The 22,594-nt window shown below is 34.4% G+C and overlaps 30 non-coding genes across 30 annotated transcripts; all 30 read left to right on the top strand.

Moving 5' to 3' along the window:
* Positions 1-570: 570 nt before the first annotated feature.
* TRNAI-AAU lies at positions 571-644 on the top strand. Its single transcript has one exon. It is a non-coding gene; the product is annotated as a tRNA-Ile (tRNA).
* Positions 645-1,293: 649 nt separating this feature from the next.
* On the top strand, positions 1,294-1,367 carry TRNAI-AAU. The gene has a single exon. It is a non-coding gene; the product is annotated as a tRNA-Ile (tRNA).
* A 650-nt stretch (positions 1,368-2,017) lies between these two features.
* On the top strand, positions 2,018-2,091 carry TRNAI-AAU. Its single transcript has one exon. It is a non-coding gene; the product is annotated as a tRNA-Ile (tRNA).
* Positions 2,092-2,742: 651 nt separating this feature from the next.
* Positions 2,743-2,816, top strand: TRNAI-AAU. Its single transcript has one exon. It is a non-coding gene; the product is annotated as a tRNA-Ile (tRNA).
* A 650-nt stretch (positions 2,817-3,466) lies between these two features.
* On the top strand, positions 3,467-3,540 carry TRNAI-AAU. The gene has a single exon. It is a non-coding gene; the product is annotated as a tRNA-Ile (tRNA).
* Positions 3,541-4,191: 651 nt separating this feature from the next.
* On the top strand, positions 4,192-4,265 carry TRNAI-AAU. The gene has a single exon. It is a non-coding gene; the product is annotated as a tRNA-Ile (tRNA).
* A 650-nt stretch (positions 4,266-4,915) lies between these two features.
* Positions 4,916-4,989, top strand: TRNAI-AAU. The gene has a single exon. It is a non-coding gene; the product is annotated as a tRNA-Ile (tRNA).
* Positions 4,990-5,639: 650 nt separating this feature from the next.
* TRNAI-AAU lies at positions 5,640-5,713 on the top strand. Its single transcript has one exon. It is a non-coding gene; the product is annotated as a tRNA-Ile (tRNA).
* A 652-nt stretch (positions 5,714-6,365) lies between these two features.
* TRNAI-AAU lies at positions 6,366-6,439 on the top strand. The gene has a single exon. It is a non-coding gene; the product is annotated as a tRNA-Ile (tRNA).
* A 650-nt stretch (positions 6,440-7,089) lies between these two features.
* On the top strand, positions 7,090-7,163 carry TRNAI-AAU. Its single transcript has one exon. It is a non-coding gene; the product is annotated as a tRNA-Ile (tRNA).
* A 651-nt stretch (positions 7,164-7,814) lies between these two features.
* Positions 7,815-7,888, top strand: TRNAI-AAU. Its single transcript has one exon. It is a non-coding gene; the product is annotated as a tRNA-Ile (tRNA).
* A 651-nt stretch (positions 7,889-8,539) lies between these two features.
* TRNAI-AAU lies at positions 8,540-8,613 on the top strand. The gene has a single exon. It is a non-coding gene; the product is annotated as a tRNA-Ile (tRNA).
* Positions 8,614-9,263: 650 nt separating this feature from the next.
* TRNAI-AAU lies at positions 9,264-9,337 on the top strand. The gene has a single exon. It is a non-coding gene; the product is annotated as a tRNA-Ile (tRNA).
* A 652-nt stretch (positions 9,338-9,989) lies between these two features.
* On the top strand, positions 9,990-10,063 carry TRNAI-AAU. Its single transcript has one exon. It is a non-coding gene; the product is annotated as a tRNA-Ile (tRNA).
* A 653-nt stretch (positions 10,064-10,716) lies between these two features.
* Positions 10,717-10,790, top strand: TRNAI-AAU. Its single transcript has one exon. It is a non-coding gene; the product is annotated as a tRNA-Ile (tRNA).
* A 651-nt stretch (positions 10,791-11,441) lies between these two features.
* Positions 11,442-11,515, top strand: TRNAI-AAU. The gene has a single exon. It is a non-coding gene; the product is annotated as a tRNA-Ile (tRNA).
* Positions 11,516-12,166: 651 nt separating this feature from the next.
* On the top strand, positions 12,167-12,240 carry TRNAI-AAU. Its single transcript has one exon. It is a non-coding gene; the product is annotated as a tRNA-Ile (tRNA).
* A 653-nt stretch (positions 12,241-12,893) lies between these two features.
* TRNAI-AAU lies at positions 12,894-12,967 on the top strand. Its single transcript has one exon. It is a non-coding gene; the product is annotated as a tRNA-Ile (tRNA).
* A 651-nt stretch (positions 12,968-13,618) lies between these two features.
* Positions 13,619-13,691, top strand: TRNAI-AAU. Its single transcript has one exon. It is a non-coding gene; the product is annotated as a tRNA-Ile (tRNA).
* A 651-nt stretch (positions 13,692-14,342) lies between these two features.
* On the top strand, positions 14,343-14,416 carry TRNAI-AAU. The gene has a single exon. It is a non-coding gene; the product is annotated as a tRNA-Ile (tRNA).
* A 651-nt stretch (positions 14,417-15,067) lies between these two features.
* Positions 15,068-15,141, top strand: TRNAI-AAU. The gene has a single exon. It is a non-coding gene; the product is annotated as a tRNA-Ile (tRNA).
* Positions 15,142-15,792: 651 nt separating this feature from the next.
* Positions 15,793-15,866, top strand: TRNAI-AAU. The gene has a single exon. It is a non-coding gene; the product is annotated as a tRNA-Ile (tRNA).
* A 651-nt stretch (positions 15,867-16,517) lies between these two features.
* TRNAI-AAU lies at positions 16,518-16,591 on the top strand. Its single transcript has one exon. It is a non-coding gene; the product is annotated as a tRNA-Ile (tRNA).
* Positions 16,592-17,242: 651 nt separating this feature from the next.
* Positions 17,243-17,316, top strand: TRNAI-AAU. The gene has a single exon. It is a non-coding gene; the product is annotated as a tRNA-Ile (tRNA).
* Positions 17,317-17,966: 650 nt separating this feature from the next.
* TRNAI-AAU lies at positions 17,967-18,040 on the top strand. Its single transcript has one exon. It is a non-coding gene; the product is annotated as a tRNA-Ile (tRNA).
* A 650-nt stretch (positions 18,041-18,690) lies between these two features.
* On the top strand, positions 18,691-18,764 carry TRNAI-AAU. Its single transcript has one exon. It is a non-coding gene; the product is annotated as a tRNA-Ile (tRNA).
* A 651-nt stretch (positions 18,765-19,415) lies between these two features.
* On the top strand, positions 19,416-19,489 carry TRNAI-AAU. The gene has a single exon. It is a non-coding gene; the product is annotated as a tRNA-Ile (tRNA).
* A 1,375-nt stretch (positions 19,490-20,864) lies between these two features.
* On the top strand, positions 20,865-20,938 carry TRNAI-AAU. The gene has a single exon. It is a non-coding gene; the product is annotated as a tRNA-Ile (tRNA).
* A 651-nt stretch (positions 20,939-21,589) lies between these two features.
* TRNAI-AAU lies at positions 21,590-21,663 on the top strand. Its single transcript has one exon. It is a non-coding gene; the product is annotated as a tRNA-Ile (tRNA).
* A 650-nt stretch (positions 21,664-22,313) lies between these two features.
* On the top strand, positions 22,314-22,387 carry TRNAI-AAU. Its single transcript has one exon. It is a non-coding gene; the product is annotated as a tRNA-Ile (tRNA).
* The last annotated feature ends 207 nt before the right edge of the window (positions 22,388-22,594 follow it).

Genomic DNA, 22,594 nt, shown 5'->3' with positions numbered 1-22,594 from the left:
TCCTACCGCCATCACTGCCGAACCTAACTCCACCTTGTTTCTTATCAAAACACTTGCACTCACACAACCACCAACTCTAGCAGATTTTGATTTCCACCCCACCCCCTCTTCTCCCTTCTTGAGTGTCATATATCTTCTTCATGAAACGACCCCCATTAATAGTCTCTAAGAAGGGCTCTCTCAACCACTTGCATGCAGCATCGCAACATAATATATAGTAATATCATTTGGCGGCTTTACTTAGCCTAAAAAGTTTGATATTTTTGTCTTTTGAGTTATCATGAAAAAAAAGATTGCATTCTTATCATTTTATTTAAATTATTATATGCTCCTTATATGAACAAATGAGTATCAAATGCGCCTAATCTTAGCACGCTTAGCCAAAAGCCTAACAAACCGTAACAAAAACAATTTAATAAGTACTTCCAATTGCTTTTCAATTCCATTTTCTCTTGCCAATAAATAAATAAATAATTGTTTGTATAAGTATTTGATCAAAGATCGTTAGTATAAATGGTCATATTTAACCATTATACGTTATATTGGGGTTATTGAAAAATATATTGACGAGGCCTATTAGCTCAGTTGGTTAGAGCGTCGTGCTAATAACGCGAAGGTCACAGGTTCGAGACCTGTATGGGCCATTTTTAAAAATTCGTTATATATAAGCAAGATTAGGCCATTTTTTAAAAATTTTGTTATAAATATAAGTGGGATTGGATCTCCTACCGCCATCACTGCCGAACCTAACTCCACCTTGTTTCTTATCAAAACACTTGCACTCACACAACCACCAACTCTAGCAGATTTTGATTTCCACCCCACCCCCCTCTTCTCCCTTCTTGAGTGTCATATATCTTCTTCATGAAACGACCCCCATTAATAGTCTCTAAGAAGGGCTCTCTCAACCACTTGCATGCAGCATCGCAACATAATATATAGTAATATCATTTGGCGGCTTTACTTAGCCTAAAAAGTTTGATATTTTTGTCTTTTGAGTTATCATGAAAAAAAAGATTGCATTCTTATCATTTTATTTAAATTATTATATGCTCCTTATATGAACAAATGAGTATCAAATGCGCCTAATCTTAGCACGCTTAGCCAAAAGCCTAACAAACCGTAACAAAAACAATTTAATAAGTACTTCCAATTGCTTTTCAATTCCATTTTCTCTTGCCAATAAATAAATAAATAATTGTTTGTTTAAGTATTTGATCAAAGATCTTAGTATAAATGGTCATATTTAACCATTATACGTTATATTGGGGTTATTGAAAAATATATTGACGAGGCCTATTAGCTCAGTTGGTTAGAGCGTCGTGCTAATAACGCGAAGGTCACAGGTTCGAGACCTGTATGGGCCATTTTTAAAAATTCGTTATATATAAGCAAGATTAGGCCATTTTTTAAAAAATTTTGTTACAAAATATAAGTGGGATTGGATCTCGTACCGCCATCACTGCCGAACCTAACTCCACCTTGTTTCTTATCAAAACACTTGCACTCACACAACCACCAACTCTATCAGGTTTTGATTTCCACCCCACCCCCTCTTCTCCCTTCTTGAGTGTCATATATCTTCTTCATGAAACGACCCCCATTAATAGTCTCTAAGAAGGGCTCTCTCAACCACTTGCATGCAGCATCGCTACATAATATATAGTAATATCATTTGGCGGCTTTACTTAGCCTAAAAAGTATGATATTTTTGTCTTTTGAGTTATCATGAAAAAAAAGATTGCATTCTTATCATTTTATTTAAATTATTATATGCTCCTTATATGAACAAATGAGTATCAAATGCGCCTAATCTTAGCACGCTTAGCCAAAAGCCTAACAAACCGTAACAAAAACAATTTAATAAGTACTTCCAATTGCTTTTCAATTCCATTTTCTCTTGCCAATAAATAAATAAATAATTGTTTGTTTAAGTATTTGATCAAAGATCTTAGTATAAATGGTCATATTTAACCATTATACGTTATATTGGGGTTATTGAAAAATATATTGACGAGGCCTATTAGCTCAGTTGGTTAGAGCGTCGTGCTAATAACGCGAAGGTCACAGGTTCGAGACCTGTATGGGCCATTTTTAAAATTCGTTATATATAAGCAAGATTAGGCCATTTTTTAAAAAATTTTGTTATCAAAATATAAGTGGGATTGGATCTCCTACCGCCATCACTGCCGAACCTAACTCCACCTTGTTTCTTATCAAAACACTTGCACTCACACAACCACCAACTCTAGCAGATTTTGATTTCCACCCCACCCCCCTCTTCTCCCTTCTTGAGTGTCATATATCTTCTTCATGAAACGACCCCCATTAATAGTCTCTAAGAAGGGCTCTCTCAACCACTTGCATGCAGCATCGCAACATAATATATAGTAATATCATTTGGCGGCTTTACTTAGCCTAAAAAGTCTGATATTTTTGTCTTTTGAGTTATCATGAAAAAAAAGATTGCATTCTTATCATTTTATTTAAATTATTATATGCTCCTTATATGAACAAATGAGTATCAAATGCGCCTAATCTTAGCACGCTTAGCCAAAAGCCTAACAAACCGTAACAAAAACAATTTAATAAGTACTTCCAATTGCTTTTCAATTCCATTTTCTCTTGCCAATAAATAAATAAATAATTGTTTGTTTAAGTATTTGATCAAAGATCTTAGTATAAATGGTCATATTTAACCATTATACGTTATATTGGGGTTATTGAAAAATATATTGACGAGGCCTATTAGCTCAGTTGGTTAGAGCGTCGTGCTAATAACGCGAAGGTCACAGGTTCGAGACCTGTATGGGCCATTTTTAAAAATTCGTTATATATAAGCAAGATTAGGCCATTTTTTAAAAAATTTTGTTACAAAATATAAGTGGGATTGGATCTCCTACCGCCATCACTGCCGAACCTAACTCCACCTTGTTTCTTATCAAAACACTTGCACTCACACAACCACCAACTCTAGCAGATTTTGATTTCCACCCCACCCCCTCTTCTCCCTTCTTGAGTGTCATATATCTTCTTCATGAAACGACCCCCATTAATAGTCTCTAAGAAGGGCTCTCTCAACCACTTGCATGCAGCATCGCAACATAATATATAGTAATATCATTTGGCGGCTTTACTTAGCCTAAAAAGTCTGATATTTTTGTCTTTTGAGTTATCATGAAAAAAAAGATTGCATTCTTATCATTTTATTTAAATTATTATATGCTCCTTATATGAACAAATGAGTATCAAATGCGCCTAATCTTAGCACGCTTAGCCAAAAGCCTAACAAACCGTAACAAAAACAATTTAATAAGTACTTCCAATTGCTTTTCAATTCCATTTTCTCTTGCCAATAAATAAATAAATAATTGTTTGTTTAAGTATTTGATCAAAGATCTTAGTATAAATGGTCATATTTAACCATTATACGTTATATTGGGGTTATTGAAAAATATATTGACGAGGCCTATTAGCTCAGTTGGTTAGAGCGTCGTGCTAATAACGCGAAGGTCACAGGTTCGAGACCTGTATGGGCCATTTTTATAAATTCGTTATATATAAGCAAGATTAGGCCATTTTTTAAAAAATTTTGTTATAAAATATAAGTGGGATTGGATCTCCTACCGCCATCACTGCCGAACCTAACTCCACCTTGTTTCTTATCAAAACACTTGCACTCACACAACCACCAACTCTAGCAGATTTTGATTTCCACCCCACCCCCCTCTTCTCCCTTCTTGAGTGTCATATATCTTCTTCATGAAACGACCCCCATTAATAGTCTCTAAGAAGGGCTCTCTCAACCACTTGCATGCAGCATCGCAACATAATATATAGTAATATCATTTGGCGGCTTTACTTAGCCTAAAAAGTTTGATATTTTTGTCTTTTGAGTTATCATGAAAAAAAAGATTGCATTCTTATCATTTTATTTAAATTATTATATGCTCCTTATATGAACAAATGAGTATCAAATGCGCCTAATCTTAGCACGCTTAGCCAAAAGCCTAACAAACCGTAACAAAAACAATTTAATAAGTACTTCCAATTGCTTTTCAATTCCATTTTCTCTTGCCAATAAATAAATAAATAATTGTTTGTTTAAGTATTTGATCAAAGATCTTAGTATAAATGGTCATATTTAACCATTATACGTTATATTGGGGTTATTGAAAAATATATTGACGAGGCCTATTAGCTCAGTTGGTTAGAGCGTCGTGCTAATAACGCGAAGGTCACAGGTTCGAGACCTGTATGGGCCATTTTTAAAAATTCGTTATATATAAGCAAGATTAGGCCATTTTTTAAAAAATTTTGTTATAAAATATAAGTGGGATTGGATCTCCTACCGCCATCACTGCCGAACCTAACTCCACCTTGTTTCTTATCAAAACACTTGCACTCACACAACCACCAACTCTAGCAGATTTTGATTTCCACCCCACCCCCTCTTCTCCCTTCTTGAGTGTCATATATCTTCTTCATGAAACGACCCCCATTAATAGTCTCTAAGAAGGGCTCTCTCAACCACTTGCATGCAGCATCGCAACATAATATATAGTAATATCATTTGGCGGCTTTACTTAGCCTAAAAAGTTTGATATTTTTGTCTTTTGAGTTATCATGAAAAAAAAGATTGCATTCTTATCATTTTATTTAAATTATTATATGCTCCTTATATGAACAAATGAGTATCAAATGCGCCTAATCTTAGCACGCTTAGCCAAAAGCCTAACAAACCGTAACAAAAACAATTTAATAAGTACTTCCAATTGCTTTTCAATTCCATTTTCTCTTGCCAATAAATAAATAAATAATTGTTTGTTTAAGTATTTGATCAAAGATCTTAGTATAAATGGTCATATTTAACCATTATACGTTATATTGGGGTTATTGAAAAATATATTGACGAGGCCTATTAGCTCAGTTGGTTAGAGCGTCGTGCTAATAACGCGAAGGTCACAGGTTCGAGACCTGTATGGGCCATTTTTAAAAATTCGTTATATATAAGCAAGATTAGGCCATTTTTTAAAAAATTTTGTTACAAAATATAAGTGGGATTGGATCTCGTACCGCCATCACTGCCGAACCTAACTCCACCTTGTTTCTTATCAAAACACTTGCACTCACACAACCACCAACTCTAGCAGGTTTTGATTTCCACCCCACCCCCTCTTCTCCCTTCTTGAGTGTCATATATCTTCTTCATGAAACGACCCCCATTAATAGTCTCTAAGAAGGGCTCTCTCAACCACTTGCATGCAGCATCGCAACATAATATATAGTAATATCATTTGGCGGCTTTACTTAGCCTAAAAAGTCTGATATTTTTGTCTTTTGAGTTATCATGAAAAAAAAGATTGCATTCTTATCATTTTATTTAAATTATTATATGCTCCTTATATGAACAAATGAGTATCAAATGCGCCTAATCTTAGCACGCTTAGCCAAAAGCCTAACAAACCGTAACAAAAACAATTTAATAAGTACTTCCAATTGCTTTTCAATTCCATTTTCTCTTGCCAATAAATAAATAAATAATTGTTTGTTTAAGTATTTGATCAAAGATCGTAGTATAAATGGTCATATTTAACCATTATACGTTATATTGGGGTTATTGAAAAATATATTGACGAGGCCTATTAGCTCAGTTGGTTAGAGCGTCGTGCTAATAACGCGAAGGTCACAGGTTCGAGACCTGTATGGGCCATTTTTAAAAATTCGTTATATATAAGCAAGATTAGGCCATTTTTTAAAAAATTTTGTTATAAAATATAAGTGGGATTGGATCTCCTACCGCCATCACTGCCGAACCTAACTCCACCTTGTTTCTTATCAAAACACTTGCACTCACACAACCACCAACTCTAGCAGATTTTGATTTCCACCCCACCCCCCTCTTCTCCCTTCTTGAGTGTCATATATCTTCTTCATGAAACGACCCCCATTAATAGTCTCTAAGAAGGGCTCTCTCAACCACTTGCATGCAGCATCGCAACATAATATATAGTAATATCATTTGGCGGCTTTACTTAGCCTAAAAAGTCTGATATTTTTGTCTTTTGAGTTATCATGAAAAAAAAAGATTGCATTCTTATCATTTTATTTAAATTATTATATGCTCCTTATATGAACAAATGAGTATCAAATGCGCCTAATCTTAGCACGCTTAGCCAAAAGCCTAACAAACCGTAACAAAAACAATTTAATAAGTACTTCCAATTGCTTTTCAATTCCATTTTCTCTTGCCAATAAATAAATAAATAATTGTTTGTTTAAGTATTTGATCAAAGATCTTAGTATAAATGGTCATATTTAACCATTATACGTTATATTGGGGTTATTGAAAAATATATTGACGAGGCCTATTAGCTCAGTTGGTTAGAGCGTCGTGCTAATAACGCGAAGGTCACAGGTTCGAGACCTGTATGGGCCATTTTTAAAAATTCGTTATATATAAGCAAGATTAGGCCATTTTTTAAAAAATTTTGTTACAAAATATAAGTGGGATTGGATCTCCTACCGCCATCACTGCCGAACCTAACTCCACCTTGTTTCTTATCAAAACACTTGCACTCACACAACCACCAACTCTAGCAGATTTTGATTTCCACCCCACCCCCCTCTTCTCCCTTCTTGAGTGTCATATATCTTCTTCATGAAACGACCCCCATTAATAGTCTCTAAGAAGGGCTCTCTCAACCACTTGCATGCAGCATCGCAACATAATATATAGTAATATCATTTGGCGGCTTTACTTAGCCTAAAAAGTCTGATATTTTGTCTTTTGAGTTATCATGAAAAAAAAGATTGCATTCTTATCATTTTATTTAAATTATTATATGCTCCTTATATGAACAAATGAGTATCAAATGCGCCTAATCTTAGCACGCTTAGCCAAAAGCCTAACAAACCGTAACAAAAACAATTTAATAAGTACTTCCAATTGCTTTTCAATTCCATTTTCTCTTGCCAATAAATAAATAAATAATTGTTTGTTTAAGTATTTGATCAAAGATCTTAGTATAAATGGTCATATTTAACCATTATACGTTATATTGGGGTTATTGAAAAATATATTGACGAGGCCTATTAGCTCAGTTGGTTAGAGCGTCGTGCTAATAACGCGAAGGTCACAGGTTCGAGACCTGTATGGGCCATTTTTATAAATTCGTTATATATAAGCAAGATTAGGCCATTTTTTAAAAAATTTTGTTATAAAATATAAGTGGGATTGGATCTCCTACCGCCATCACTGCCGAACCTAACTCCACCTTGTTTCTTATCAAAACACTTGCACTCACACAACCACCAACTCTAGCAGATTTTGATTTCCACCCCACCCCCCTCTTCTCCCTTCTTGAGTGTCTTATATCTTCTTCATGAAACGACCCCCATTAATAGTCTCTAAGAAGGGCTCTCTCAACCACTTGCATGCAGCATCGCAACATAATATATAGTAATATCATTTGGCGGCTTTACTTAGCCTAAAAAGTTTGATATTTTTGTCTTTTGAGTTATCATGAAAAAAAAGATTGCATTCTTATCATTTTATTTAAATTATTATATGCTCCTTATATGAACAAATGAGTATCAAATGCGCCTAATCTTAGCACGCTTAGCCAAAAGCCTAACAAACCGTAACAAAAACAATTTAATAAGTACTTCCAATTGCTTTTCAATTCCATTTTCTCTTGCCAATAAATAAATAAATAATTGTTTGTTTAAGTATTTGATCAAAGATCTTAGTATAAATGGTCATATTTAACCATTATACGTTATATTGGGGTTATTGAAAAATATATTGACGAGGCCTATTAGCTCAGTTGGTTAGAGCGTCGTGCTAATAACGCGAAGGTCACAGGTTCGAGACCTGTATGGGCCATTTTTAAAAATTCGTTATATATAAGCAAGATTAGGCCATTTTTTAAAAAATTTTGTTACAAAATATAAGTGGGATTGGATCTCCTACCGCCATCACTGCCGAACCTAACTCCACCTTGTTTCTTATCAAAACACTTGCACTCACACAACCACCAACTCTAGCAGATTTTGATTTCCACCCCACCCCCCTCTTCTCCCTTCTTGAGTGTCATATATCTTCTTCATGAAACGACCCCCATTAATAGTCTCTAAGAAGGGCTCTCTCAACCACTTGCATGCAGCATCGCAACATAATATATAGTAATATCATTTGGCGGCTTTACTTAGCCTAAAAAGTTTGATATTTTTGTCTTTTGAGTTATCATGAAAAAAAAGATTGCATTCTTATCATTTTATTTAAATTATTATATGCTCCTTATATGAACAAATGAGTATCAAATGCGCCTAATCTTAGCACGCTTAGCCAAAAGCCTAACAAACCGTAACAAAAACAATTTAATAAGTACTTCCAATTGCTTTTCAATTCCATTTTCTCTTGCCAATAAATAAATAAATAATTGTTTGTTTAAGTATTTGATCAAAGATCTTAGTATAAATGGTCATATTTAACCATTATACGTTATATTGGGGTTATTGAAAAATATATTGACGAGGCCTATTAGCTCAGTTGGTTAGAGCGTCGTGCTAATAACGCGAAGGTCACAGGTTCGAGACCTGTATGGGCCATTTTTAAAAATTCGTTATATATAAGCAAGATTAGGCCATTTTTTAAAAAATTTTGTTACAAAATATAAGTGGGATTGGATCTCGTACCGCCATCACTGCCGAACCTAACTCCACCTTGTTTCTTATCAAAACACTTGCACTCACACAACCACCAACTCTAGCAGGTTTTGATTTCCACCCCACCCCCTCTTCTCCCTTCTTGAGTGTCATATATCTTCTTCATGAAACGACCCCCATTAATAGTCTCTAAGAAGGGCTCTCTCAACCACTTGCATGCAGCATCGCAACATAATATATAGTAATATCATTTGGCGGCTTTACTTAGCCTAAAAAGTCTGATATTTTTGTCTTTTGAGTTATCATGAAAAAAAAGATTGCATTCTTATCATTTTATTTAAATTATTATATGCTCCTTATATGAACAAATGAGTATCAAATGCGCCTAATCTTAGCACGCTTAGCCAAAAGCCTAACAAACCGTAACAAAAACAATTTAATAAGTACTTCCAATTGCTTTTCAATTCCATTTTCTCTTGCCAATAAATAAATAAATAATTGTTTGTTTAAGTATTTGATCAAAGATCTTAGTATAAATGGTCATATTTAACCATTATACGTTATATTGGGGTTATTGAAAAATATATTGACGAGGCCTATTAGCTCAGTTGGTTAGAGCGTCGTGCTAATAACGCGAAGGTCACAGGTTCGAGACCTGTATGGGCCATTTTTAAAAATTCGTTATATATAAGCAAGATTAGGCCATTTTTTATAAAAATTTTGTTATAAAATATAAGTGGGATTGGATCTCCTACCGCCATCACTGCCGAACCTAACTCCACCTTGTTTCTTATCAAAACACTTGCACTCACACAACCACCAACTCTAGCAGATTTTGATTTCCACCCCACCCCCCTCTTCTCCCTTCTTGAGTGTCTTATATCTTCTTCATGAAACGACCCCCATTAATAGTCTCTAAGAAGGGCTCTCTCAACCACTTGCATGCAGCATCGCAACATAATATATAGTAATATCATTTGGCGGCTTTACTTAGCCTAAAAAGTTTGATATTTTTGTCTTTTGAGTTATCATGAAAAAAAAGATTGCATTCTTATCATTTTATTTAAATTATTATATGCTCCTTATATGAACAAATGAGTATCAAATGCGCCTAATCTTAGCACGCTTAGCCAAAAGCCTAACAAACCGTAACAAAAACAATTTAATAAGTACTTCCAATTGCTTTTCAATTCCATTTTCTCTTGCCAATAAATAAATAAATAATTGTTTGTTTAAGTATTTGATCAAAGATCTTAGTATAAATGGTCATATTTAACCATTATACGTTATATTGGGGTTATTGAAAAATATATTGACGAGGCCTATTAGCTCAGTTGGTTAGAGCGTCGTGCTAATAACGCGAAGGTCACAGGTTCGAGACCTGTATGGGCCTATTTTTAAAAATTCGTTATATATAAGCAAGATTAGGCCATTTTTTAAAAAATTTTGTTACAAAATATAAGTGGGATTGGATCTCGTACCGCCATCACTGCCGAACCTAACTCCACCTTGTTTCTTATCAAAACACTTGCACTCACACAACCACCAACTCTAGCAGATTTTGATTTCCACCCCACCCCCCTCTTCTCCCTTCTTGAGTGTCATATATCTTCTTCATGAAACGACCCCCATTAATAGTCTCTAAGAAGGGCTCTCTCAACCACTTGCATGCAGCATCGCAACATAATATATAGTAATATCATTTGGCGGCTTTACTTAGCCTAAAAAGTCTGATATTTTTGTCTTTTGAGTTATCATGAAAAAAAAAGATTGCATTCTTATCATTTTATTTAAATTATTATATGCTCCTTATATGAACAAATGAGTATCAAATGCGCCTAATCTTAGCACGCTTAGCCAAAAGCCTAACAAACCGTAACAAAAACAATTTAATAAGTACTTCCAATTGCTTTTCAATTCCATTTTCTCTTGCCAATAAATAAATAAATAATTGTTTGTTTAAGTATTTGATCAAAGATCTTAGTATAAATGGTCATATTTAACCATTATACGTTATATTGGGGTTATTGAAAAATATATTGACGAGGCCTATTAGCTCAGTTGGTTAGAGCGTCGTGCTAATAACGCGAAGGTCACAGGTTCGAGACCTGTATGGGCCATTTTTAAAAATTCGTTATATATAAGCAAGATTAGGCCATTTTTTAAAAAATTTTGTATACAAAATATAAGTGGGATTGGATCTCCTACCGCCATCACTGCCGAACCTAACTCCACCTTGTTTCTTATCAAAACACTTGCACTCACACAACCACCAACTCTAGCAGATTTTGATTTCCACCCCACCCCCCTCTTCTCCCTTCTTGAGTGTCATATATCTTCTTCATGAAACGACCCCCATTAATAGTCTCTAAGAAGGGCTCTCTCAACCACTTGCATGCAGCATCGCAACATAATATATAGTAATATCATTTGGCGGCTTTACTTAGCCTAAAAAGTCTGATATTTTGTCTTTTGAGTTATCATGAAAAAAAAGATTGCATTCTTATCATTTTATTTAAATTATTATATGCTCCTTATATGAACAAATGAGTATCAAATGCGCCTAATCTTAGCACGCTTAGCCAAAAGCCTAACAAACCGTAACAAAAACAATTTAATAAGTACTTCCAATTGCTTTTCAATTCCATTTTCTCTTGCCAATAAATAAATAAATAATTGTTTGTTTAAGTATTTGATCAAAGATCTTAGTATAAATGGTCATATTTAACCATTATACGTTATATTGGGGTTATTGAAAAATATATTGACGAGGCCTATTAGCTCAGTTGGTTAGAGCGTCGTGCTAATAACGCGAAGGTCACAGGTTCGAGACCTGTATGGGCCATTTTTAAAAATTCGTTATATATAAGCAAGATTAGGCCATTTTTTAAAAAATTTTGTTACAAAATATAAGTGGGATTGGATCTCCTACCGCCATCACTGCCGAACCTAACTCCACCTTGTTTCTTATCAAAACACTTGCACTCACACAACCACCAACTCTAGTCAGATTTTGATTTCCACCCCACCCCCTCTTCTCCCTTCTTGAGTGTCATATATCTTCTTCATGAAACGACCCCCATTAATAGTCTCTAAGAAGGGCTCTCTCAACCACTTGCATGCAGCATCGCAACATAATATATAGTAATATCATTTGGCGGCTTTACTTAGCCTAAAAAGTCTGATATTTTTGTCTTTTGAGTTATCATGAAAAAAAAGATTGCATTCTTATCATTTTATTTAAATTATTATATGCTCCTTATATGAACAAATGAGTATCAAATGCGCCTAATCTTAGCACGCTTAGCCAAAAGCCTAACAAACCGTAACAAAAACAATTTAATAAGTACTTCCAATTGCTTTTCAATTCCATTTTCTCTTGCCAATAAATAAATAAATAATTGTTTGTTTAAGTATTTGATCAAAGATCTTAGTATAAATGGTCATATTTAACCATTATACGTTATATTGGGGTTATTGAAAAATATATTGACGAGGCTTATTAGCTCAGTTGGTTAGAGCGTCGTGCTAATAACGCGAAGGTCACAGGTTCGAGACCTGTATGGGCCATTTTTAAAATTCGTTATATATAAGCAAGATTAGGCCATTTTTTAAAAAATTTTGTTATAAAATATAAGTGGGATTGGATCTCCTACCGCCATCACTGCCGAACCTAACTCCACCTTGTTTCTTATCAAAACACTTGCACTCACACAACCACCAACTCTAGCAGATTTTGATTTCCACCCCACCCCCCCTCCTTCTCCCTTCTTGAGTGTCTATATATCTTCTTCATGAAACGACCCCCATTAATAGTCTCTAAGAAGGGCTCTCTCAACCACTTGCATGCAGCATCGCAACATAATATATAGTAATATCATTTGGCGGCTTTACTTAGCCTAAAAAGTTTGATATTTTTGTCTTTTGAGTTATCATGAAAAAAAAGATTGCATTCTTATCATTTTATTTAAATTATTATATGCTCCTTATATGAACAAATGAGTATCAAATGCGCCTAATCTTAGCACGCTTAGCCAAAAGCCTAACAAACCGTAACAAAAACAATTTAATAAGTACTTCCAATTGCTTTTCAATTCCATTTTCTCTTGCCAATAAATAAGTAAATAATTGTTTGTTTAAGTATTTGATCAAAGATCTTAGTATAAATGGTCATATTTAACCATTATACGTTATATTGGGGTTATTGAAAAATATATTGACGAGGCCTATTAGCTCAGTTGGTTAGAGCGTCGTGCTAATAATGCGAAGGTCACAGGTTCGAGACCTGTATGGGCCATTTTTAAAAATTCGTTATATATAAGCAAGATTAGGCCATTTTTTATAAAATTTTGTTATAAAATATAAGTGGGATTGGATCTCCTACCGCCATCACTGCCGAACCTAACTCCACCTTGTTTCTTATCAAAACACTTGCACTCACACAACCACCAACTCTAGCAGATTTTGATTTCCACCCCACCCCCCTCTTCTCCCTTCTTGAGTGTCTTATATCTTCTTCATGAAACGACCCCCATTAATAGTCTCTAAGAAGGGCTCTCTCAACCACTTGCATGCAGCATCGCAACATAATATATAGTAATATCATTTGGCGGCTTTACTTAGCCTAAAAAGTTTGATATTTTTGTCTTTTGAGTTATCATGAAAAAAAAGATTGCATTCTTATCATTTTATTTAAATTATTATATGCTCCTTATATGAACAAATGAGTATCAAATGCGCCTAATCTTAGCACGCTTAGCCAAAAGCCTAACAAACCGTAACAAAAACTATTTAATAAGTACTTCCAATTGCTTTTCAATTCCATTTTCTCTTGCCAATAAATAAATAAATAATTGTTTGTTTAAGTATTTGATCAAAGATCTTAGTATAAATGGTCATATTTAACCATTATACGTTATATTGGGGTTATTGAAAAATATATTGACGAGGCCTATTGCTTAGTTGGTTAGAGCGTCGTGCTAATAATGCGAAGGTCACAGGTTCGAGACCTGTATGGGCTATTTTTAAAAATTCGTTATATATAAGCAAGATTAGGCCATTTTTTAAAAAATTTTGTTACAAAATATAAGTGGGATTGGATCTCGTACCGCCATCACTGCCGAACCTAACTCCACCTTGTTTCTTATCAAAACACTTGCACTCACACAACCACCAACTCTAGCAGGTTTTGATTTCCACCCCACCCCCCTCTTCTCCCTTCTTGAGTGTCATATATCTTATTCATGAAACGACCCCCATTAATAGTCTCTAAGAAGGGCTCTCTCAACCACTTGCACGCAGCATCGCAACATAATATATCGTAATATCATTTGGCGGCTTTACTTAGCCTAAAAAGTCTGATATTTTTGTCTTTTGAGTTATCATGAAAAAAAAGATTGCATTCTTATCATTTTATTTAAATTATTATATGCTCCTTATATGAACAAATGAGTATCAAATGCGCCTAATCTTAGCACGCTTAGCCAAAAGCCTAACAAACCGTAACAAAAACAATTTAATAAGTACTTCCAATTGCTTTTCAATTCCATTTTCTCTTGCCAATAAATAAATAAATAATTGTTTGTTTAAGTATTTGATCAAAGATCTTAGTATAAATGGTCATATTTAACCATTATACGTTATATTGGGGTTATTGAAAAATATATTGACGAGGCCTATTAGCTCAGTTGGTTAGAGCGTCGTGCTAATAATGCGAAGGTCACAGGTTCGAGACCTGTTTGGGCCATTTTTAAAAATTCGTTATATATAAGCAAGATTAGGCCATTTTTTATAAAATTTTGTTATAAAATATAAGTGGGATTGGATCTCCTACCGCCATCACTGCCGAACCTAACTCCACCTTGTTTCTTATCAAAACACTTGCACTCACACAACCACCAACTCTAGCAGATTTTGATTTCCACCCCACCCCCCTCTTCTCCCTTCTTGAGTGTCTTATATCTTCTTCATGAAACGACCCCCATTAATAGTCTCTAAGAAGGGCTCTCTCAACCACTTGCATGCAGCATCGCAACATAATATATAGTAATATCATTTGGTGGCTTTACTTAGCCTAAAAAGTTTGATATTTTTGTCTTTTGAGTTATCATGAAAAAAAAGATTGCATTCTTATCATTTTATTTAAATTATTATATGCTCCTTATATGAACAAATGAGTATCAAATGCGCCTAATCTTAGCACGCTTAGCCAAAAGCCTAACAAACCGTAACAAAAACTATTTAATAAGTACTTCCAATTGCTTTTCAATTCCATTTTCTCTTGCCAATAAATAAATAAATAATTGTTTGTTTAAGTATTTGATCAAAGATCTTAGTATAAATGGTCATATTTAACCATTATACGTTATATTGGGGTTATTGAAAAATATATTGACGAGGCCTATTGGCTTAGTTGGTTAGAGCGTCGTGCTAATAATGCGAAGGTCACAGGTTCGAGACCTGTATGGGCTATTTTTAAAAATTCGTTATATATAAGCAAGATTAGGCCATTTTTTAAAAAATTTTGTTACAAAATATAAGTGGGATTGGATCTCGTACCGCCATCACTGCCGAACCTAACTCCACCTTGTTTCTTATCAAAACACTTGCACTCACACAACCACCAACTCTAGCAGGTTTTGATTTCCACCCCACCCCCCTCTTCTCCCTTCTTGAGTGTCATATATCTTATTCATGAAACGACCCCCATTAATAGTCTCTAAGAAGGGCTCTCTCAACCACTTGCACGCAGCATCGCAACATAATATATCGTAATATCATTTGGCGGCTTTACTTAGCCTAAAAAGTCTGATATTTTTGTCTTTTGAGTTATCATGAAAAAAAAGATTGCATTCTTATCATTTTATTTAAATTATTATATGCTCCTTATATGAACAAATGAGTATCAAATGCGCCTAATCTTAGCACGCTTAGCCAAAAGCCTAACAAACCGTAACAAAAACAATTTAATAAGTACTTCCAATTGCTTTTCAATTCCATTTTCTCTTGCCAATAAATAAATAAATAATTGTTTGTTTAAGTATTTGATCAAAGATCTTAGTATAAATGGTCATATTTAACCATTATACGTTATATTGGGGTTATTGAAAAATATATTGACGAGGCCTATTAGCTCAGTTGGTTAGAGCGTCGTGCTAATAACGCGAAGGTCACAAGTTCGAGACCTGTATGGGCCATTTTTAAAAATTCGTTATATATAAGCAAGATTAGGCCATTTTTTAAAAAATTTTGATACAAAATATAAGTGGGATTGGATCTCCTACCGCCATCACTGCCGAACCTAACTCCACCTTGTTTCTTATCAAAACACTTGCACTCACACAACCACCAACTCTAGCAGATTTTGATTTCCATCCCACCCCCCTCTTCTCCCTTCTTGAGTGTCATATATCTTCTTCATGAAACGACCCCCATTAATAGTCTCTAAGAAGGGCTCTCTCAACCACTTGCACGCAGCATCGCAACATAATATATCGTAATATCATTTGGCGGCTTTACTTAGCCTAAAAAGTCTGATATTTTTGTCTTTTGAGTTATCATGAAAAAAAAGATTGCATTCTTATCATTTTATTTAAATTATTATATGCTCCTTATATGAACAAATGAGTATCAAATGCGCCTAATCTTAGCACGCTTAGCCAAAAGCCTAACAAACCGTAACAAAAACAATTTAATAAGTACTTCCAATTGCTTTTCAATTCCATTTTCTCTTGCCAATAAATAAATAAATAATTGTTTGTTTAAGTATTTGATCAAAGATCTTAGTATAAATGGTCATATTTAACCATTATACGTTATATTGGGGTTATTGAAAAATATATTGACGAGGCCTATTAGCTCAGTTGGTTAGAGCGTCGTGCTAATAACGCGAAGGTCACAGGTTCGAGACTTGTATGGGCCATTTTTAAAAATTCGTTATATATAAGCAAGATTAGGCCATTTTTTAAAAAATTTTGATACAAAATATAAGTGGGATTGGATCTCCTACCGCCATCACTGCCGAACCTAACTCCACCTTGTTTCTTATCAAAACACTTGCACTCACACAACCACCAACTCTAGTAGATTTTGATTTCCATCCCACCCCCCTCTTCTCCCTTCTTGAGTGTCATATATCTTCTTCATGAAACGACCCCCATTAATAGTCTCTAAGAAGGGCTCTCTCAACCACTTGCATGCAGCATCGCAACATAATATATAGTAATATCATTTGGCGGCTTTACTTAGCCTAAAAAGTCTGATACTTTTGTCTTTTGAGTTATCATGAAAAAAAAGATTGCATTCTTATCATTTTATTTAAATTATTATATGCTCCTTATATGAACAAATGAGTATCAAATGCGCCTAATCTTAGCACGCTTAGCCAAAAGCCTAACAAACCGTAACAAAAACAATTTAATAAGTACTTCCAATTGCTTTTCAATTCCATTTTCTCTTGCCAATAAATAAATAAATAATTGTTTGTTTAAGTATTTGATCAAAGATCTTAGTATAAATGGTCATATTTAACCATTATACGTTATATTGGGGTTATTGAAAAATATATTGACAAGGCTTATTAGCTCAGTTGGTTAGAGCGTCGTGCTAATAACGCGAAGGTTACAGGTTCGAGACCTGTATGCGCCACTTTTAAAAATTCGTTATATATAAGCAAGATTAGGCCATTTTTTAAAAAATTTTGATACAAAATATAAGTGGGATTGGATCTCCTACCGCCATCACTGCCGAACCTAACTCCACCTTGTTTCTTATCAAAACACTTGCACTCACACAACCACCAACTCTAGTAGATTTTGATTTCCATCCCACCCCCTCTTCTCCCTTCTTGAGTGTCATATATCTTCTTCATGAAACGACCCCCATTAATAGTCTCTAAGAAGGGCTCTCTCAACCACTTGTATGCAGCATCGCAACATAATATATAGTAATATCATTTGGCGGCTTTACTTAGCCTAAAAAGTCTGATACTTTTGTCTTTTGAGTTATCATGAAAAAAAAGATTGCATTCTTATCATTTTATTTAAATTATTATATGCTCCTTATATGAACAAATGAGTATCAAATGCGCCTAATCTTAGCACGCTTAGCCAAAAGCCTAACAAACCGTAACAAAAACAATTTAATAAGTACTTCCAATTGCTTTTCAATTCCATTTTCTCTTGCCAATAAATAAATAAATAATTGTTTGTTTAAGTATTTGATCAAAGATCTTAGTATAAATGGTCATATTTAACCATTATACGTTATATTGGGGTTATTGAAAAATATATTAACGAGGCCTATTAGCTGAGTTGGTTAGAGCGTCGTGCTAATAACGCGAAGGTCACAGGTTTGAGACTTGTATGGGCCATTTTTAAAAATTCGTTATATATAAGCAAGATTAGGCCATTTTTTAAAAAATTTTGTTACAAAATATAAGTGGGATTGGATCTCATACCGCCATCACTGCCGAACCTAACTCCACCTTGTTTCTTATCAAAACACTTGCACTCACACAACCACCAACTCTATCAGGTTTTGATTTCCACCCCACCCCCTCTTCTCCCTTCTTGAGTGTCATATATCTTCTTCTTGAAACAACCCCCATTAATAGTCTCTTTGAAGGGCTCTCTCAACCACTTGCATGCAGCATCGCAGCATAATATATAGTAATATCATTTGGCGGCTTTACTTAGCCTAAAAAGTCTGATATTTTTGTCTTTTGAGTTATCATGAAAAAAAAGAATGCATTCGTATCATTTTATTTAAATTATTATATGCTCCTTATATGCACAAATGAGTATCAAATGCGCCTAATCTTAGCACGCTTAGCCAAAAGCCTAACAAACCGTAACAAAAACAATTTAATAAGTACTTCCAATTGCTTTTCAGTTCCATTTTCTCTTGCCAATAAATAAATAAATAATTGTTTGTTTAAGTATTTGATCAAAGATCTTAGTATAAATGGTCATATTTAACCATTATACGTTATATTGGTGTTATTGAAACATATATTAACGAGGCCTATTAGCTCAGTTGGTTAGAGCGTCGTGCTAATAACGCGAAGGTCACAGGTTCGAGACCTGTATGGGCCATTTTTAAAAATTCATTATATATAAGCAAGATTAGGCCATTTTTTAAAAAATTTTGTTACAAAATATAAGTGGGATTGGATCTCCTACCGCCATCACTGCCGAACCTTACTCCACCTTGTTTCTTATCAAAACACTTGCACTCACACAACCACCAACTCTCGCAGATTTTGATTTCCACCCAACCCCCCTCTTCTCCCTTCTTGAGTGTCATATATATTCTTCTTGAAACGACCCCCATTAATAGTCTCTATGAAGGGCTCTCTCAACCACTTGCATGCAGCATCGCAACATAATATATAGTAATATCATTTGGCGGATTTACTTAGCCTAAAAAGTCTGATATTTTTGTCTTTTGAGTTATCATGAAAAAAAAGATTGCATTCTTATCATTTTATTTAAATTATTATATGCTCCTTATATGAACAAATGAGTATCAAATGCGCCTAATCTTAGCACGCTTAGCCAAAAGCCTAACAAACCGTAACAAAAACAATTTAATAAGTACTTCCAATTGCTTTTCAATTCCATTTTCTCTTGCCAATAAATAAATAAATAATTGTTTGTTTAAATATTTGATAAAAGATCTTAGTATAAATGGTCATATTTAACCGTTATACGTTATATTGGGGTTATTGAAAAATATATTGACGAGGCCTATTAGCTCAGTTGGTTAGAGCATCGTGCTAATAACGCGAAGGTCACAGGTTCGAGACCTGTATGGGCCATTTTTAAAAATTCGTTATATATAAGCAAGATTAGGCCATTTTTTAAAAAATTTTGATACAAAATATAAGTGGGATTGGATCTCCTACCGCCATCACTGCCGAACCTAACTCCACCTTGTTTCTTATCAAAACACTTGCACTCACACAACCACCAACTCTAGCAGATTTTGATTTCCATCCCACCCCCCTCTTCTCCCTTCTTGAGTGTCATATATCTTATTCATGAAACGACCCCCATTAATAGTCTCTAAGAAGGGCTCTCTCAACCACTTGCACGCAGCATCGCAACATAATATATCGTAATATCATTTGGCGGCTTTACTTAGCCTAAAAAGTCTGATATTTTTGTCTTTTGAGTTATCATGAAAAAAAAGATTGCATTCTTATCATTTTATTTAAATTATTATATGCTCCTTATATGAACAAATGAGTATCAAATGCGCCTAATCTTAGCACGCTTAGCCAAAAGCCTAACAAACCGTAACAAAAACAATTTAATAAGTACTTCCAATTGCTTTTCAATTCCATTTTCTCTTGCCAATAAATAAATAAATAATTGTTTGTTTAAGTATTTGATCAAAGATCTTAGTATAAATGGTCATATTTAACCATTATACGTTATATTGGGGTTATTGAAAAATATATTAACGAGGCCTATTAGCTGAGTTGGTTAGAGCGTCGTGCTAATAACGCGAAGGTCACAGATTTGAGACTTGTATGGGCCATTTTTTAAAATTCGTTATATATAAGCAAGATTAGGCCATTTTTTAAAAAATTTTGTTACAAAATATAAGTGGGATTGGATCTCATACCGCCATCACTGCCGAACCTAACTCCACCTTGTTTCTTATCAAAACACTTGCACTCACACAACCACCAACTCTATCAGGTTTTGATTTCCACCCCACCCCCTCTTCTCCCTTCTTGAGTGTCATATATCTTCTTCTTGAAACAACCCCCATTAATAGTCTCTTTGAAGGGCTCTCTCAACCACTTGCATGCAGCATCGCAGCATAATATATAGTAATATCATTTGGCGGCTTTACTTAGCCTAAAAAGTCTGATATTTTTGTCTTTTGAGTTATCATGAAAAAAAAGAATGCATTCGTATCATTTTATTTAAATTATTATATGCTCCTTATATGCACAAATGAGTATCAAATGCGCCTAATCTTAGCACGCTTAGCCAAAAGCCTAACAAACCGTAACAAAAACAATTTAATAAGTACTTCCAATTGCTTTTCAATTCCATTTTCTCTTGCCAATAAATAAATAAATAATTGTTTGTTTAAGTATTTGATCAAAGATCTTAGTATAAATGGTCATATTTAACCATTATACGTTATATTGGGGTTATTGAAAAATATATTGACGAGGCCTATTAGCTCAGTTGGTTAGAGCGTCGTGCTAATAATGCGAAGGTCACAGGTTCGAGACCTGTTTGGGCCATTTTTAAAAATTCGTTATATATAAGCAAGATTAGGCCATTTTTTAAAAAATTTTGATACAAAATATAAGTGGGATTGGATCTCCTACCGCCATCACTGCCGAACCTAACTCCACCTTGTTTCTTATCAAAACACTTGCACTCACACAACCACCAACTCTAGCAGATTTTGATTTCCATCCCACCCCCCTCTTCTCCCTTCTTGAGTGTCATATATCTTATTCATGAAACGACCCCCATTAATAGTCTCTAAGAAGGGCTCTCTCAACCACTTGCACGCAGCATCGCAACATAATATATCGTAATATCATTTGGCGGCTTTACTTAGCCTAAAAAGTCTGATATTTTTGTCTTTTGAGTTATCATGAAAAAAAAGATTGCATTCTTATCATTTTATTTAAATTATTATATGCTCCTTATATGAACAAATGAGTATCAAATGCGCCTAATCTTAGCACGCTTAGCCAAAAGCCTAACAAACCGTAACAAAAACAATTTAATAAGTACTTCCAATTGCTTTTCAATTCCATTTTCTCTTGCCAATAAATAAATAAATAATTGTTTGTTTAAGTATTTGATCAAAGATCTTAGTATAAATGGTCATATTTAACCATTATACGTTATATTGGGGTTATTGAAAAATATATTAACGAGGCCTATTAGCTGAGTTGGTTAGAGCGTCGTGCTAATAACGCGAAGGTCACAGGTTTGAGACTTGTATGGGCCATTTTTTAAAATTCGTTATATATAAGCAAGATTAGGCCATTTTTTAAAAAATTTTGTTACAAAATATAAGTGGGATTGGATCTCATACCGCCATCACTGCCGAACCTAACTCCACCTTGTTTCTTATCAAAACACTTGCACTCACACAACCACCAACTCTATCAGGTTTTGATTTCCACCCCACCCCCTCTTCTCCCTTCTTGAGTGTCATATATCTTCTTCTTGAAACAACCCCCATTAATAGTCTCTTTGAAGGGCTCTCTCAACCACTTGCATGCAGCATCGCAGCATAATATATAGTAATATCATTTGGCGGCTTTACTTAGCCTAAAAAGTCTGATATTTTTGTCTTTTGAGTTATCATGAAAAAAAAGAATGCATTCGTATCATTTTATTTAAATTATTATATGCTCCTTATATGCACAAATGAGTATCAAATGCGCCTAATCTTAGCACGCTTAGCCAAAAGCCTAACAAACCGTAACAAAAACAATTTAATAAGTACTTCCAATTGCTTTTCAATTCCATTTTCTCTTGCCAATAAATAAATAAATAATTGTTTGTTTAAGTATTTGATCAAAGATCTTAGTATAAATGGTCATATTTAACCATTATACGTTATATTGGTGTTATTGAAACATATATTAACGAGGCCTATTAGCTCAGTTGGTTAGAGCGTCGTGCTAATAACGCGAAGGTCACAGGTTCGAGACCTGTATGGGCCATTTTTAAAAATTCATTATATATAAGCAAGATTAGGCCATTTTTTAAAAAATTTTGTTACAAAATATAAGTGGGATTGGATCTCCTACCGCCATCACTGCCGAACCTTACTCCACCTTGTTTCTTATCAAAACACTTGCACTCACACAACCACCAACTCTCGCAGATTTTGATTTCCACCCAACCCCCCTCTTCTCCCTTCTTGAGTG

The sequence above is a fragment of the Ipomoea nil genome, unplaced genomic scaffold, assembly GCF_001879475.1.
Source record: "Ipomoea nil cultivar Tokyo-kokei standard unplaced genomic scaffold, Asagao_1.1 scaffold1361, whole genome shotgun sequence".
Lineage (NCBI taxonomy): Eukaryota > Viridiplantae > Streptophyta > Magnoliopsida > Solanales > Convolvulaceae > Ipomoea > Ipomoea nil.
Note: the sequence above shows the minus strand (reverse complement) of the source record. Positions and strands in the feature narration are given on the sequence as shown.